The sequence below is a fragment of the Watersipora subatra genome, chromosome 7, assembly GCF_963576615.1.
Source record: "Watersipora subatra chromosome 7, tzWatSuba1.1, whole genome shotgun sequence".
Taxonomy (NCBI): Eukaryota; Metazoa; Bryozoa; class Gymnolaemata; order Cheilostomatida; family Watersiporidae; genus Watersipora; species Watersipora subatra.
In genome coordinates this window covers 6,076,988-6,092,085 of record NC_088714.1, presented here as the reverse complement: position 1 = coordinate 6,092,085, position 15,098 = coordinate 6,076,988, and the positions used below count along the sequence as shown (strand labels likewise).

Here is a 15,098-nt window from a genome sequence, read left to right as displayed (position 1 = left end):
AGTCAAAATAGCATAAGATGACAAAGCAAATTCGACCCTGATGTACATGTATATCTGAAGTCAGATTACTTATGTATAACATAATTTCTCCCTGAACACACATGATACAGTAAACTGTAAGTTGAGTGGCAACTATGAAGCGCGGTTAGTTAAAACATGTTAATAATAAGCTTTATCAGATATTAGGTATATTATGAAAAGTTACAAGAAGATATGATTACACCTAGAGCCCCTAGATGGTAAAAAATTGTTGTGCGTATACGCAGAAAGCAAAGCAATAAGCCCCAGACAAACGAGTTTGTCATATTTTGTTAGTGTAGATGTGGCCAGTGATGTAGTGCTAACCTTTTTTTAACCATAACTGTAAAGTTGAGATAAGTGGATGTAGGTGACCAAGAGTCGCAACGCGACTCCATCGCTACGTAGTGGCGGTTAGAACAGCTGGGAGCGCTGTAAGCCCCCAGTGGGGTCCCAGGCCGCCAAAGCCTACAGGGATTTAAAACCATGTATATGATATGATAAATGAGCACATCTGTTGTAGTAATAAATAAGTTGAGAAAATAATAAAAAACCATGCCTTTGACCTTTGTCCTTTAGCACAAATGCTGACTGCCATTGGTTTGCTGTAATCTGATCTTAGCCTTTGTTTGTAGACAACCAATTAGGATCACAATCTTGTCATGTTACATGAACATTACATCACTGTATTGTACTGTATGCTGATTTTATATTGAAAGGCCACTGAATGTCGACTATAATGGCATTAGTGTACTTGAATCAATGAAATAGAGCTATAATATACCTTGAGAATTGGCTAAGTCTAAAAATTGTAACCCTAACTATAGTTATACTTAAAACACACACAATCTTTCTAACCATAACTTAGTTAGGGAGAGTTAGGGTAGCACTACATCACTGGATGTGGTGCTTGGTCGTGCGCGTCGTCCGATTTCGGTATAACGCATTCGTTCCCCGTATTAGTTTTATACAATATAATTCACCGTGTAATCAACAATGATGTATGTGTGAAAACGGATTAATTATGTATAACGTAATTTCTCCCTAAACCCATGACACAGTAAATTCTAAGTTAAGTGGCCACTGTGAAGCGAGGCTAGTTAAAATATGTTAACTATAAGCTTGATCAGAAGTTAGGTAAGTTATATAAAGTTACAAAAATATATGATGTGATTACTCTTAAATTGTAAAAAAAAGTTTTGCACGTATAGGCAGAAAGCAAAGCAATAAGTCCCAGGCAAACAAGTTTGTCATTTTGTGTAGTTTAGATGTGGCACTTGATCGTGCGCGACGCCTGATTTCGGTATAGCATATCGCATTCGTTCCTGTATTAGCGACAGAATCTACAAATAGATACGTAACCTCGACCTTAGCGCCAAGTTGATTATACATTCGTGTAGGCTGTTATAGCCTCGATAAAATTTTATTAGGTAGAATGTTGAATTGCTGCCTAAGAAATAGAGCTCAAGGGGGCCTTATATACGTATACATGAAAGGAATTGCTTAAAAGATGTCGTGGGCGAACTGTCGTAACTGATCGATTGCAATTTAAGAAAAATTAAAGAGGTAGTTATTTTGCTCACTCCACGGGAATAATACTTGTAACTATTTAATCTAGGCTTATAGAGCATGTAAGGGATTGTTTTTGTAGTACTTTTTGCTAGAAACTACAAAACTACGCTGTCTCATTAGCGGCTAGCTTTTGTGGTTCGTCACTCTGTTGTTGTTTTTTTAGTTTTGCATTTTGATAGTTACGTCCTAACTATATATCAATATTTTTGTCATGTTTTTTGTTACTTCTGTTGTAATTTTGAAATGCCTATGTTGCAATGATTATAGTAAATCATGTTTCTATTGATGAAAATTTCCTTTGATAAAGAATATTTTTGTACTAAAACAGACTTAGACCTTCCAAGTTCGAAGCTAAAATTGTCTAGACGAATAAGCAACTGATACTAGTTAAAATTTGCTACAGTAAACTTCACTAACGACTTTTTATGCTGCTTTTACCCTATGTGGCATCAATGCGTGAATTTATTATGTTAGAAAAATACTGTCTTTACATGTATTGGGAACAGACCTGCCAACCTAAGAGTGGGGCAATGCGTGAGATTTGGTTTTGGGGCAATTGATGTATCAATGATAGTGTATATAAAATTGGGGCAAAAACCTCACGCATTTCTCACGCATTTTCATTTTTTCTTTGGGATGATTGCGTGAGTCTCACGCCCAATGCGTGAGAGTTGGTAGGTATGATTGGGAATGCCAATAACTAACACACCATTGTATAAGAATACATAGAGTTGATGAAAATGTTTGATTTGATTTACATCAGTGGTTCTTTAAATGACAATGAGATATATAATGACATATATGAAGTGGTTTTTTAAATATCCTCACAGCTTCTATGATGCAGGACAGGATACATCGAAATTGGCATTACAATTGTTTTATGTTAGCAATGTTGCGAACAACTATTTAAAAAAAAAACTTTCTATAGTTATGTGAATATATGTAAATTATGTGCATTCTAAATGGCCTGTGTACATTCTACATGGCCTTAAAGCGATGGTGTAGAAAGTGGGCCCATAGCACGTTTTTGTGATCTTTTCTCCCAATAACTTTATCACAGTCTATATTGTTATTGTGGTTAGCAGTATAGTTACACACTTATCTTATATACAGTATGTATTGCTGGATTTCACTGTTGGATAGTTGCTGGATTTCACCGCTGGATAGTTGCTGCTTGAAATTAAATGTTTTAGATGTACTTAATTTGGCTTTATGATTCATTTTATTACACACAATGACTTATGACTGCTTAGCAGTATTAGTATTTACTTCCATGGCAATCTACTAACTGCTTTATGAAATATTCTATGCTTCACTAAACAGGCATTACGAGATAGTGTACATCTTGATTCAGACATTGGTAGCAATTAGCTATTCACCAATTACCTGCTTAGGGTTAATGTATGAAAATATTTTAGGAGACTAGAGACTGCAGTTTACTGGCAGTCGTTCTTTTAAAATCTTATAATTGGGGGTCCTCCCATGTTTTGTGACGATTCTGACGACCCGACGACAGGGATATTTAAAAAGTGACAGACGAGACGACCATTTACCAATGTAGGTGACGAGGATTGCGTAAATAAGATTACTAAAGGTACGGCTGCACGTAACGAATTTTTCGTTGGTTCGGAGTTCTGGCCGAAATCACAAAAAACGCAGAATTAATCGGTCAAAATTCACAGAATTATTTGAGCTGTGCATGCCCACCAAGTTCGTCGACGAACGCTTTTAACAGATTAAACAAATTATTAGCGAGCACGATTCTAGCGGCTTTAGCAATTAGTATAGTCCAAGACATGTACAGTGACACACAATAAAAATACGAAAGCATTTCAACATAGAACACACGATAAAACTGTTTAAGTCGCGCTATTTTTAGTTGGCGAACACGACTCGAGCAAATTTTAAGATATATGTAGTCCGAAAACATAATGCGACACACAAGAAAATTATTACAGAAAGTTATCATAGTAAATACGATGCAACTGACTTGTTTGCGCTAGAGATGTCGACATTCTCTACCGCAAAACTTTTGCTGCTAAAAAGGAAATATAATTAAAAAATAAACAAATTGTAGCTATAGCGTCCAAACAATAAATGCATTCAATAACGCAATCTAAGCAGTTGCACCGTGTGTACTATGTTGATTTGCACTTATACTTTTACTATTGTGTGTCATTATACGTCTCTTGGACTATACTAATTGCAAAAGCTGCTGAGATCGTGCTCGCTAGCACGATTCTAGCAGCGCAGAATAATTCTGTGTGTTTCAATCATTTCGTGATTTTGGTTAGAACCAACGGAAATTTTGTTACGTGTTGCCGTACCGTTACTAACTTATTATTTGTTCATAAATCACCACGGTCAACCGAAACTTCACTAGTTTTGGTTTGAAGCATCTGGCCCAGCATTTATAGACTGCCAAATAATTAAAGCAATGAAATGCCACGACATTGACAGCAAATCCGTTTCCAAGTCTGTGACTGACAGTGATTATTAAAGGCAATCTCGGTCTATTTTCAGTACAAGAAATATAGCTCTAAAAACCTAAGACGGCTGTCACTCTTCGCGGAGTAATCAGCAACGCTCCCAAACATCACTAATATGTTTGTGAAGGTCGCTGGTTGAGCCATGCTTTTGGTTAGCAGAAGTTTAAACCTAGCGAGTTTCAGATTTTTAACGCAACCCAGTGCCACCAGTATAGATATTTGTATTAAAATAACGAATGTGAAGAAAGAGGTTGTTTTGGTTACCAATTTGAAAAAGGTGACAGTGATTTTAAAAGTGACGACAGTGATTTTAAAAGTGACGACAGTGATTTTTAAAGTGACTATTCTGACGACAGCTTTGTGTGGTAGGACCCCCATAATTCATTTGGATAATCGCTATTTTTAATAGCCACGCAGGCTTTTCTAAAGCTAATCTAGTAAAAAACTCAACTATAAGGAAATTAGTGTTTGTCTACTCTTGGATGAAGATAACTCCTACATTCTATTCATATATGGTATTCTTTGAACATCGATTAACATATTTGAGTCTCTGTGGAACTGCACAACAGACAAGTAATATAAATTACTTTTTACACGTACTTTTAGTTAATTTACTAGGGACTCTGAACTGAATGGTGCTTTAGGTTGTTAATAATAGGAAAGGTGCGGTAGTAATATGATGCTCTCAAAGGCATTTAAATAGCCAATCTGGTATTATAGGTTGGAGTTCTGATCAGGACAACTGCTGCGCTCAACAGTTATTGAGAGCTGATCGGCTATATCAACCTAGTTACGAAACACAGGTTAGCTGCTCAAAAACTCAATTTTGTGTGTGGCAGGATTTACAGGGGTTTGGCATCGGTAAAGTCTACATACTTTGCGAAACTCTTGGGACAGACAGACAACATCGTTTTATTGAGAGCTATTTCCCAATAAAACAATATATAATTCTTCCCCTTCTTTGATCTCAAGTTGAAAAACTGCTTTGGTTGCAGTTAAATACATAGTCTACAGCATTCGAGGACACCATTGCATGAAAGACAGACCAATTGAGGCAAATCTAAAATTATGTCATCATTATTGTGTCATTAACTGTGTCATCATTCTCAAATTTAATATATTACCAGTAGAAGTATGTCATTGCGTTTGCAGATGTGTGTATATAACATCAGCGGTATGTCAATACTTTCTAACTAAGACGATTAGTTTTGGCTAAGACTTAAATGGTCTTGAACTAAGAATTGTAGTTTTAGCTAAAACTTAAATGGTCTTTGCAGATAAAAGTCTGACTGGAACTTTTAGGAAAACCAGAGACTGTTTGAGGCAATGATTTTAATTAAATAGCAGAAGTACCTTTTGGCTAAGAATAACAGTTTGAGCTGCTAAATAAGTTTATAGGAAATCATTCCAAAATTATGTTTAATGTAATTTTCCAAGTTGTCACACATTTTAAATCCAACTTTGGTTTTACGCTAAAGTTTAGATATTTGATTAAGGACAACATTTTTAAAGACACCACACAGGATTGAGTGTAGGACAGTTTACCATATTTTAAAAGTATGCTTAGAAGTAGACGGTCATATTAATGAGTATATATATAATAATGGTGCTAAGAGATTCCATGTTTTTATACATGTTTTCCTCAAGACTCTGCTATTCTGAAGAGATCTTAAGAGTTCTCCCTAACATTGATATAGTTTGTTTTACCAGTGCTTTTCCTTATCTAATGTAATTTGCTATGAACACTAAATCAGCGCTGTCTATCTTTCACTCTAAGAGCAATAAATATTTATCCGTAAGGTGTTAGGTTCAGTTATAAAACCGTCTTGCAAACCCACGCCAGTCAGAGTTATAGCGAGCTGCATGCGTATCAGAAATTGAGCAACCCGGTTTATAGCTATTCAAGAGACTCTAAGTAGTTGATTGTGAAATGAGATGATAAAAATGGTTTGTTGAAACTTAAAATAATGGTAAAACATAATAATGTTCTCCAGCGAATTTTTATATACTCCAGCCAACGAAGTGAAACATGGTTTACTGTTGTTAGTTTGCCGATTTATGTTCTATACACAAGTCTAGAGTCTAACGAGAGTTGTCATAATTACAATACAGAATGAATGATTGATGAATAAAATCAACAACACTATCATGTTGAGTGGTTCTACTAAGAGTTGTGAAAAGGATTAGAAAATGTTAAAATTAGACCGAGTAGAATCTAGACCAATTGTGTCATGATCACAGAAACCATGGTCAAGTCGGGAATATAAGATTTAAAGTTATCTGCATTAACAGAAGGAGAAAATGCTCACAGTTATTTTGCAAAAAAATTTATGATTCTAGCTTAAATACAGCAGATTTTATGGCCAATAAACTGAATGCATGTTTACCATCAGTGCGAAAACATAGTTCCGAGAAAACTGGTGTTAAAGTCTAAGAAACGAAAACCGATGTACAGTTTTGTTTACATTTCAAAACGTCATAGCAACCAATATTAAGAGGTTGTGATATTTATCTAGATTTCTGTCTTTATATCAAAAACATTATGCTGAATTTAAAAATCTAAACAGATTTTGGCTGGTTGTCATCGAAATGGCTGTATACCTATAAGAAAATGTATTACCTAATTTTGCAGATATTAAAAACGGCTTGGCAGTGCCGCGATATTGAGCACAACCGTAGTATGATCAACAAAATGTTTAAACAAATAATAACAGTAACATATTGCACATCATCGGTCACTCTATACTTTGATCTTGCAAATTCTAATAATTTTTCTTATAATCAAATCTTATAAAATCGAATAATTATTCTTATAATTAAATATTGTAAAAATCTTATAAGAATGGTTAGGAATATATCATGGTCATTCCCTTTACTTACACTGCTTTTGGCATCAGTTGGAATACCAAAGTACTCATTATAAGTGTCCAAAATGTCAGAATTATCCTTCAAATCAGCAAAAAAGAAACGTTTACATTTTTCGGACACCATTTTTTAGTACTTCCTGTTTAGCATAGCAACGGTTTTAAGGGTTTTTTCTGAGGTTTTAAGACATTTATCATCTAAACTGACTTCAGATTCAGAAAGATCACTCTTTGATTGGTCCAGAAGCACGTGTTACAAAAATCCTTACCAAAATTATAAATTCAGTTAGTGCAACTTTAAAGTCGAATAACTCAACTTCGTGATTTGCGACTTAACCATGGTTTCTGTGACCGCGACCCAATTGGTAAAAGGTAGTAAGCCTTTGGTATTCTTATTCTGACCTTGAGCGATTCATGTGATGTCACTGTTATTGTTATTTGTGACTTCTGTTACAGTAGTTGTACACGTATGTAACTAGTCATGAATGGGATAAGAGGGCGTACTTTTTACCTTCTTAGTTAGCTATCTGATGTTAGACAATTCCTTGTGATTCTTAGTTTACAAACTCTGGACAGATTTTACCTGCATGAGATGTATCATTGGTGGCGCCGAGTCCTAATTTGCTGTAATCAGTTCTAGTTGTGGCTACTATTGTTACAGTCGGATTTTGATTGAAAAAAATTATTATTACTAATACCCTAGCATTCCAGTGTGCCATGAGAGATAGTCAGGTCTGTCAATAAAGCGCAGAAAGCAAGTATGTGTATAATAATTATAAAACAGATGAAGCTAATGATTGGTGAAGGTGGTAGCCTGTTCGGCGGTGAAGACAGATGTTGTGGGTTCCAATCCTAGACAATGCAGTGTTTTCCCAGGCTCCAAACGTGGCTTCAGTCGAATGAACACCACCCTAAAAGTAGTAAATACTCGGAATAAGATGAATTGGTAAACAGTAGTGCATGGCTTTGTATTCTTTGTATGCTATGTATTCAGGGCTCCACCAGTGTCAACCTTAATAACTTACAGGCATGTAAACAATACTTTGTTTACAGTTCCCATTTGTAAATGTGTTTTACAAATGGAGTTAAGCTAACCAACACTGTGGCAAAAGGTTTTGTAAAACACAATTTAGATATGTTTTCCTGTGCTGCGCCTGCCAGATTAACAAAAACGCGTTAATGGGAAACTCCAGTTAGGCTAGTCAATGCAAGTAGGTACTCCTCGGTCGATCTTCATGCTGAGCGTTTAATTACTGTGTCGTCCACTGGGGATATACTGTACTAATGATATGAATGAATACGACCACAATCAATAAAATAGTCATTCATTTGCTTTTATTCTTGCAGAATACAAACCTGCCGGAATACCCTAAAATATTATCCTTAGCTGGTATTGATTAAGTGATACTTCTTGACTTAAACTAATAACATTAGAGACTAAACCTTTCCCTCACCTCATTATTTTATAGCAAATCATTGGCTAGCCACATCAGGTATGTAGTTCTACGAACATCCACAGAGAGCTACTTTTTTCAGTATAGTTGTGGGCTCTACCTTGAGGATGTAGGGGTGGGGCGTGTATGTGAAGTGATAGCGAGGTAGATGTAGTTTCACTCTATGACATTCCTAGTGAACATGTTCTCATATTTTCTTGGAAACCTTTTTGTAACTATTTACTGATCCATCGACGTATATTGTCGTGCTTCGGGAGTTGGGGAATTTGGGATTGTGACGCTTACTTATTTTATACTCTGCCTGTCATCAAGTCTGTGCACTTTCGTCTACCACCAACTTCTTCATAGCTATGTTATTGTTGGATTGGAATTGTATCTCCTGCTCTTGCCGGTAGATTTACCTTTGCACTTACAGAACGGCTGTTCAAATTAGGCTTTTTCCTATTAGTCACTCAATCTCCAGGCTGCATCTCTTAGTGAGGCTATTTCTTGCCTATTACCTGTCGAGGCGAGGCGTCAACTAAAGTAGCTGTAGCGAAGCTAAAATCAACAATCACTGTGTTTCCATATTGACGGTAATCCGCAAGTTGAAAGATGATAACAGCAAAAATTTGCATGTCAAGCTAGTTTTTTTATTCGCAAACTCTTACCAAGTGTTTCACGCTTGCGAATGATGGAAGCGACTCTTGCAAGTGATGCGCAAGAGATTGTTACGCAAGTTATTCCATTTTCTACACTTTCTACAATGCAGTCATTCCTATGTTCAATTCAGCAACTCCGAATGCGCCACTGTGACCTCTGGCCTTTGGCGTAGAAATTCTCATCTTTTTCCGCAAAGCCCCGCGTTCATCTGCATCGTGCGAATGTCCATTTATACACTTCGCACGGTAACTCAACGTGAGTACAACTCCAAAGCCACATCATCGTTTCATAAAAAACATAGTGAGTCATTGGCGATGCGCTCTACGCACCATATTCATTAGCACTATCATGATCAGTGTCTTAGCTCTAATTATTTATAACTCATGGCACACCTCTGTGCACTAATGGTTTTCATTCTGCTCATCATGCACCCCATATTGTGCAAGCATGGTAGAGCATGATCATCAGAGCACACTATCAGCGTAGCGCATCCATCTGAGGACACGTTGTAAGGATTATGCTTCACAGAGTTTTCCAGTCCATCTCCGCACGCCTGTTGACTCTTTCAATACAGCCAACATAATATCCATACAATAGTAGATTAGATAGCGATGAACAGTTTCTTAAGAGCAAAGTCTATACATCTTGTTAAAATATTTACTAAATAGACAGCTTTATTTATTTAAAAGTATGCATTACTCATGGAAGAGCTTTCACCGGGTCAATGCCAAGTGTCATATAAACAGTTATCCAACCATCTACTCGGCTTAGCAAAAGTTCTTTATAGTCTGATCAACGCATCGTTTTCTTTTGTCCAAAGCTTACCTAAAACTTTCTTTAAAGTAGTCTAATATTTATTAAGTAAATTAGCCTTAGTTCCAATTTAAAGTTAGCATTGTATTCACGCCTTAATTTTTGGCATGACCTTACTAGGAATATACACATTTTCACTATTAGGCAAAAATCAGCAAATTTTTATAATATTACTTGTGTTATGTTTTTAATAAACTTGTTTAAATATTATATATTATAAAAACAGCACATGCAAAATCTGTGATTTTTAGCTACACCAGAATTATAATACAGCTCCAAATTCATTCAGAGTTTTGTTGTAAACATGCTGCTATGAAGTTTTACATAGGCAGCCGTTGAAATGTGTCACGGGCAGCATTTGAATTCACCATAAAATAAAGGCGGACGGAAGGAGGCAAGTCCAAACTCGAGTTTGACTCAATTCAAAAGATGAAAGAGGCCGCTACTGTATTGTCTGTACAACTCATGTCACACATGAGTTGTACAATAATGCTCGTCTTTTTCCTTTCAAATCATAGTTGGCAATGCAGATAACTATCCTTAATCGCTTTATTAATAATAGGCCAGTGTCACCCCTACCAGATTAGAATATGCTTAAATAAGCACGCACTCTTTGCCCTAAGCCAATAATATGCTGTACTTACTCTACTCACAATAGCAGTTTAGATAGAGATAAACATACAATTTTTTAACTGAGGCTCTCGTGGTAATGCTGTGATATTGTCTATTGAACAATTCTATTTTGAACTTTAAAGTATTTGGTAAAATTTACAATCAAATATTTATATGTATATGCTAAGTTATTCTGTTCTGGTAATTTCTTTGTGCGTCCAAACTGATGTATGTGAGAGCAAATATTTTTCTGAAAAAGACTATTATTTTTATTTAATTTGCCTCAAAGCCTAAAAATATTGATAATTACTCTAAGCAGGCTAATTATTTGTAGCATTCAAAAGAAACAAAAAAGTAAAAACCCAAATTATACATAAAATTTAAATTAATAAAGCAATAATCAGTAAAAAGAAGTTTATATCATTACTCTACTTCAGAGACATTTGAAAGGAAATGCATGCTGAGCGATAATAGAAATACCTGGCATAACTTACTCTAGCTCACATCAAATATGGTTTAATAAATTAATTTACTTTCTACCTTTGTTGTTATTGTTATATCTTATTACTTATTTCTATCAGCTTTACAACTTTTATTTACAAATCTAATATTTTAATAATATTCAGACATCATCTGACCGAAATTAATTTTTATGTTGGGACATATTCTTATGTTGAGACATATTCTTACGTTGAGACATATTCTTACGTTGAGACATATTTTTATGTTGAGACATATTCTTACGTTGAGACATATTCCTATGTTGAGACATATTTTTATGTTTAGACATATTCTTACGTTGAGACATATTCTTATGTTGAGACATATTCTTATTCGTAAGAATTCTTATGTTGAGACATATTCTTATTCGTAAGAATTCTTATTTGCCCCAATTTTATGTTGTCAAAAGAATTCATTTTTTAGAAAATAGTAAGTTGGTATTTTTTCTACCAACCAATCAGGGTTGTCTAATTAATAAGGTGATGTTAGTTTTTTAGCTGTTTTTACTCATATATGCTCTGATCTCATGTATGAGTTGGCAGTTAGTTCAAGACAAAAAATTACATTATTATAGGTACTAGTAATATATATATTATATATTACTAGTACCTATAATAATGCTACAAGTATACTAGTGTTATATATTATATATTACTAGTACCTATAATAATGCTACAAGTATACTAGTAATATATATTATATATTACTAGTACCTATAATAATGCTACAAGTATACTAGTGTTATATATTATATATTACTAGTACCTATAATAATGCTACAAGTATACTAGTGTTATATATTATATATTACTAGTACCTATAATAATGCTACAAGTATACTAGTGTTATATATTATATATTACTAGTACCTATAATAATGCTACAAGTATACTAGTAATATATATTATATATTACTAGTACCTATAATAATGCTACAAGTATACTAGTGTTATATATTATATATTACTAGTACCTATAATAATGCTACAAGTATACTAGTAATATATATTATATATTACTAGTACCTATAATAATGCTACAAGTATACTAGTGTTATATATTATATATTACTAGTACCTATAATAATGCTACAAGTATACTAGTAATATATATTATATATTACTAGTACCTATAATAATGCTACAAGTATACTAGTGTTATATATTATATATTACTAGTACCTATAATAATGCTACAAGTATACTAGTAATATATATTATATATTACTAGTACCTATAATAATGCTACAAGTATACTAGTAATATATATTATATATTACTAGTACCTATAATAATGCTACAAGTATACTAGTGTTATATATTATATATTACTAGTACCTATAATAATGCTACAAGTATACTAGTAATATATATTATATATTACTAGTACCTATAATAATGCTACAAGTATACTAGTAATATATATTATATATTACTAGTACCTATAATAATGCTACAAGTATACTAGTGTTATATATTATATATTACTAGTACCTATAATAATGCTACAAGTATACTAGTAATATATATTATATATTACTAGTACCTATAATAATGCTACAAGTATACTAGTGTTATATATTATATATTACTAGTACCTATAATAATGCTACAAGTATACTAGTGTTATATATTATATATTACTAGTACCTATAATAATGCTACAAGTATACTAGTAATATATATTATATATTACTAGTACCTATAATAATGCTACAAGTATACTAGTAATATATATTATATATTACTAGTACCTATAATAATGCTACAAGTATACTAGTGTTATATATTATATATTACTAGTACCTATAATAATGCTACAAGTATACTAGTGTTATATATTATATATTACTAGTACCTATAATAATGCTACAAGTATACTAGTGTTATATATTATATATTACTAGTACCTATAACAATGCTACAAGTATACTAGTAATATATATTATATATTACTAGTACCTATAGTAATGCTACAAGTATACTAGTGTTATATATTATATATTACTAGTACCTATAATAATGCTACAAGTATACTAGTAATATATATTATATATTACTAGTACCTATAATAATGCTACAAGTATACTAGTGTTATATATTATATATTACTAGTACCTATAATAATGCTACAAGTATACTAGTGTTATATATTATATATTACTAGTACCTATAATAATGCTACAAGTATACTAGTGTTATATATTATATATTACTAGTATACCTATAATAATGCTACAAGTATACTAGTGTTATATATTATATATTACTAGTAGACTCGGCAGTCCCGTGCACCGTGAGAGATTATCATGAGTAATCAGTATACGTGCATAATTATCTCTTTGATGACCAAATTGATTTCTTTATCTGGACATAATTACGTATTCCGTGAAACCTAGTATTTGACAGGGGCACGTATAAATAGTCATAACATTTATAAAAATATTTTGATGGTAAATTAATCATAATAAAATTTTGCATCAGCTGATGCCATGAAAAGTACTACAAATGCAAATGAGAATGAACGCTTTCCACCATTTTTGCAACAAAAGACCTTGAGCATATCCGACGCGAACAATTTATCAACATTATTACAGTTTACAGCATTATTATTACTGATAAAATGTGATTAATAATTTTCAGTAGTACTATTGATCAATAACGATCTAAGTCTATAGATCTAAAATTAGTACAAAATCAGAGCTGTAATGCGTCTAGCACAACTGATCATTACTTACAATAAATAGCGATAAAAATAAGTTTTAGCAAAGCGAAACTACGCTCAGGATGGGTTGTTAACATGGTTTTATTGACTCAACGCAGGCAGATAATTGTTTCTTGTTATTAAGAGACAGATATGATAGAGTAATTTATTAACTATTCATGAATAAGAAACGATTTATTTGTTTTGTACATTTGTGCGTTCCACATTGCAAGGCGAAAAATCGTATAACAGGGACATCGTAACCCGAGGGCACACTTTACATGTATAAGATACTTGACACTTTGTGACAGTTGATTTTGTGAGCTTGATCTTGGTTCATCTAGTCTTCAGGTTAGTTCGTGTCATAGACATACCTTTAGAATGCTCCGTAGACAGTAATATAGAGGTGACTATTCCTAGTGAAATGGAGGCTATATAGGTCAATGTATTACCGCACCAACATTGGCTAGAGACATTGTATCATTGCTTTAGTTGCTACCAAGGATGAGTATATCTTCTATCTTTTTTATCATGCTTTATGTGAAGGAGTGTGCCTAATCGTAAAATGAATTATAAAACTCTTGCACTAATAATTTTTAGTATATTTTCTAAATGCAGAAATTGTGCTCATTGTAGAGGTAATTAGCCAATGAGTCGTAAGCGATCTGAAAATGTTTTTAATTAAATTTGACATAAGCAGAGACCTATGCCTTTGCCATATGCAGTAGGCGCTCCTACAATGTAAATAATGTTTACGTTGGAACGTTTACGTTATAGGGATTTTACATTATCGGAACAGTAAAACACATGTAAATTACCTAAACCGTTCCAAGACCTTTCCAAACTCAGCCCTTAGACCATGCAAAACGGAAACACTTGACTGACTTAACTCTTTTAATTTGTGAGCTGTACCGTAACTGCAGAATTATCGGCTTGCATTAACAATGTTTATCCTTTCCTTATCAATCTCACCGGTTTTATAGACCGTGCTTGCAGTAATTTTTACAATAAGTTGATGGAAACTGCACATCCTAGACGTTCATTTACAACGATTTGCTTTTCTTAAAAGAACAAAGTAAATTCTGCAAAGTAAAACTAATAACAAATACTTTATATGTCGACAATAAAGCAAAACAATAAAATATTTTAAATATAAAAAGTGGTACTACTTGTTGGTCGTCTATCTGTATCCTGCAGTCAAGGTTAGGATAAAAGAGAACATTTGACGATACTCCAACTCGTCACATTCAGATTGGTAGACGGGCGCTGTAACACCTGCACCATTCGATCTTCTGTGTATTTATGAACAATTGCGCAGCTACCTATTCTCTGTTTTATCAACACATCCGATGATCTATCACTACGAACTAGAATGTCGCGAAAGTTGTATATATACACTAATAGATATAACGCTATACGCATGTCATTTT

The 15,098-nt window shown here is 33.4% G+C and overlaps 1 protein-coding gene across 1 annotated transcript in view; it reads left to right on the top strand.

Moving 5' to 3' along the window:
- The first annotated feature begins 1,478 nt into the window (after positions 1-1,478).
- LOC137400088 (1-phosphatidylinositol 4,5-bisphosphate phosphodiesterase beta-4-like) overlaps positions 1,479-15,098 on the top strand; it is an 80,677-nt gene continuing 67,057 nt past the window's right edge. Inside the window, exons 1-2 of the mRNA XM_068086396.1 lie at positions 1,479-1,584; positions 4,800-4,882. The gene's annotated coding sequence lies outside the window, so the exon portion shown is untranslated. The remainder of the gene's footprint in view (positions 1,585-4,799; positions 4,883-15,098) is intronic.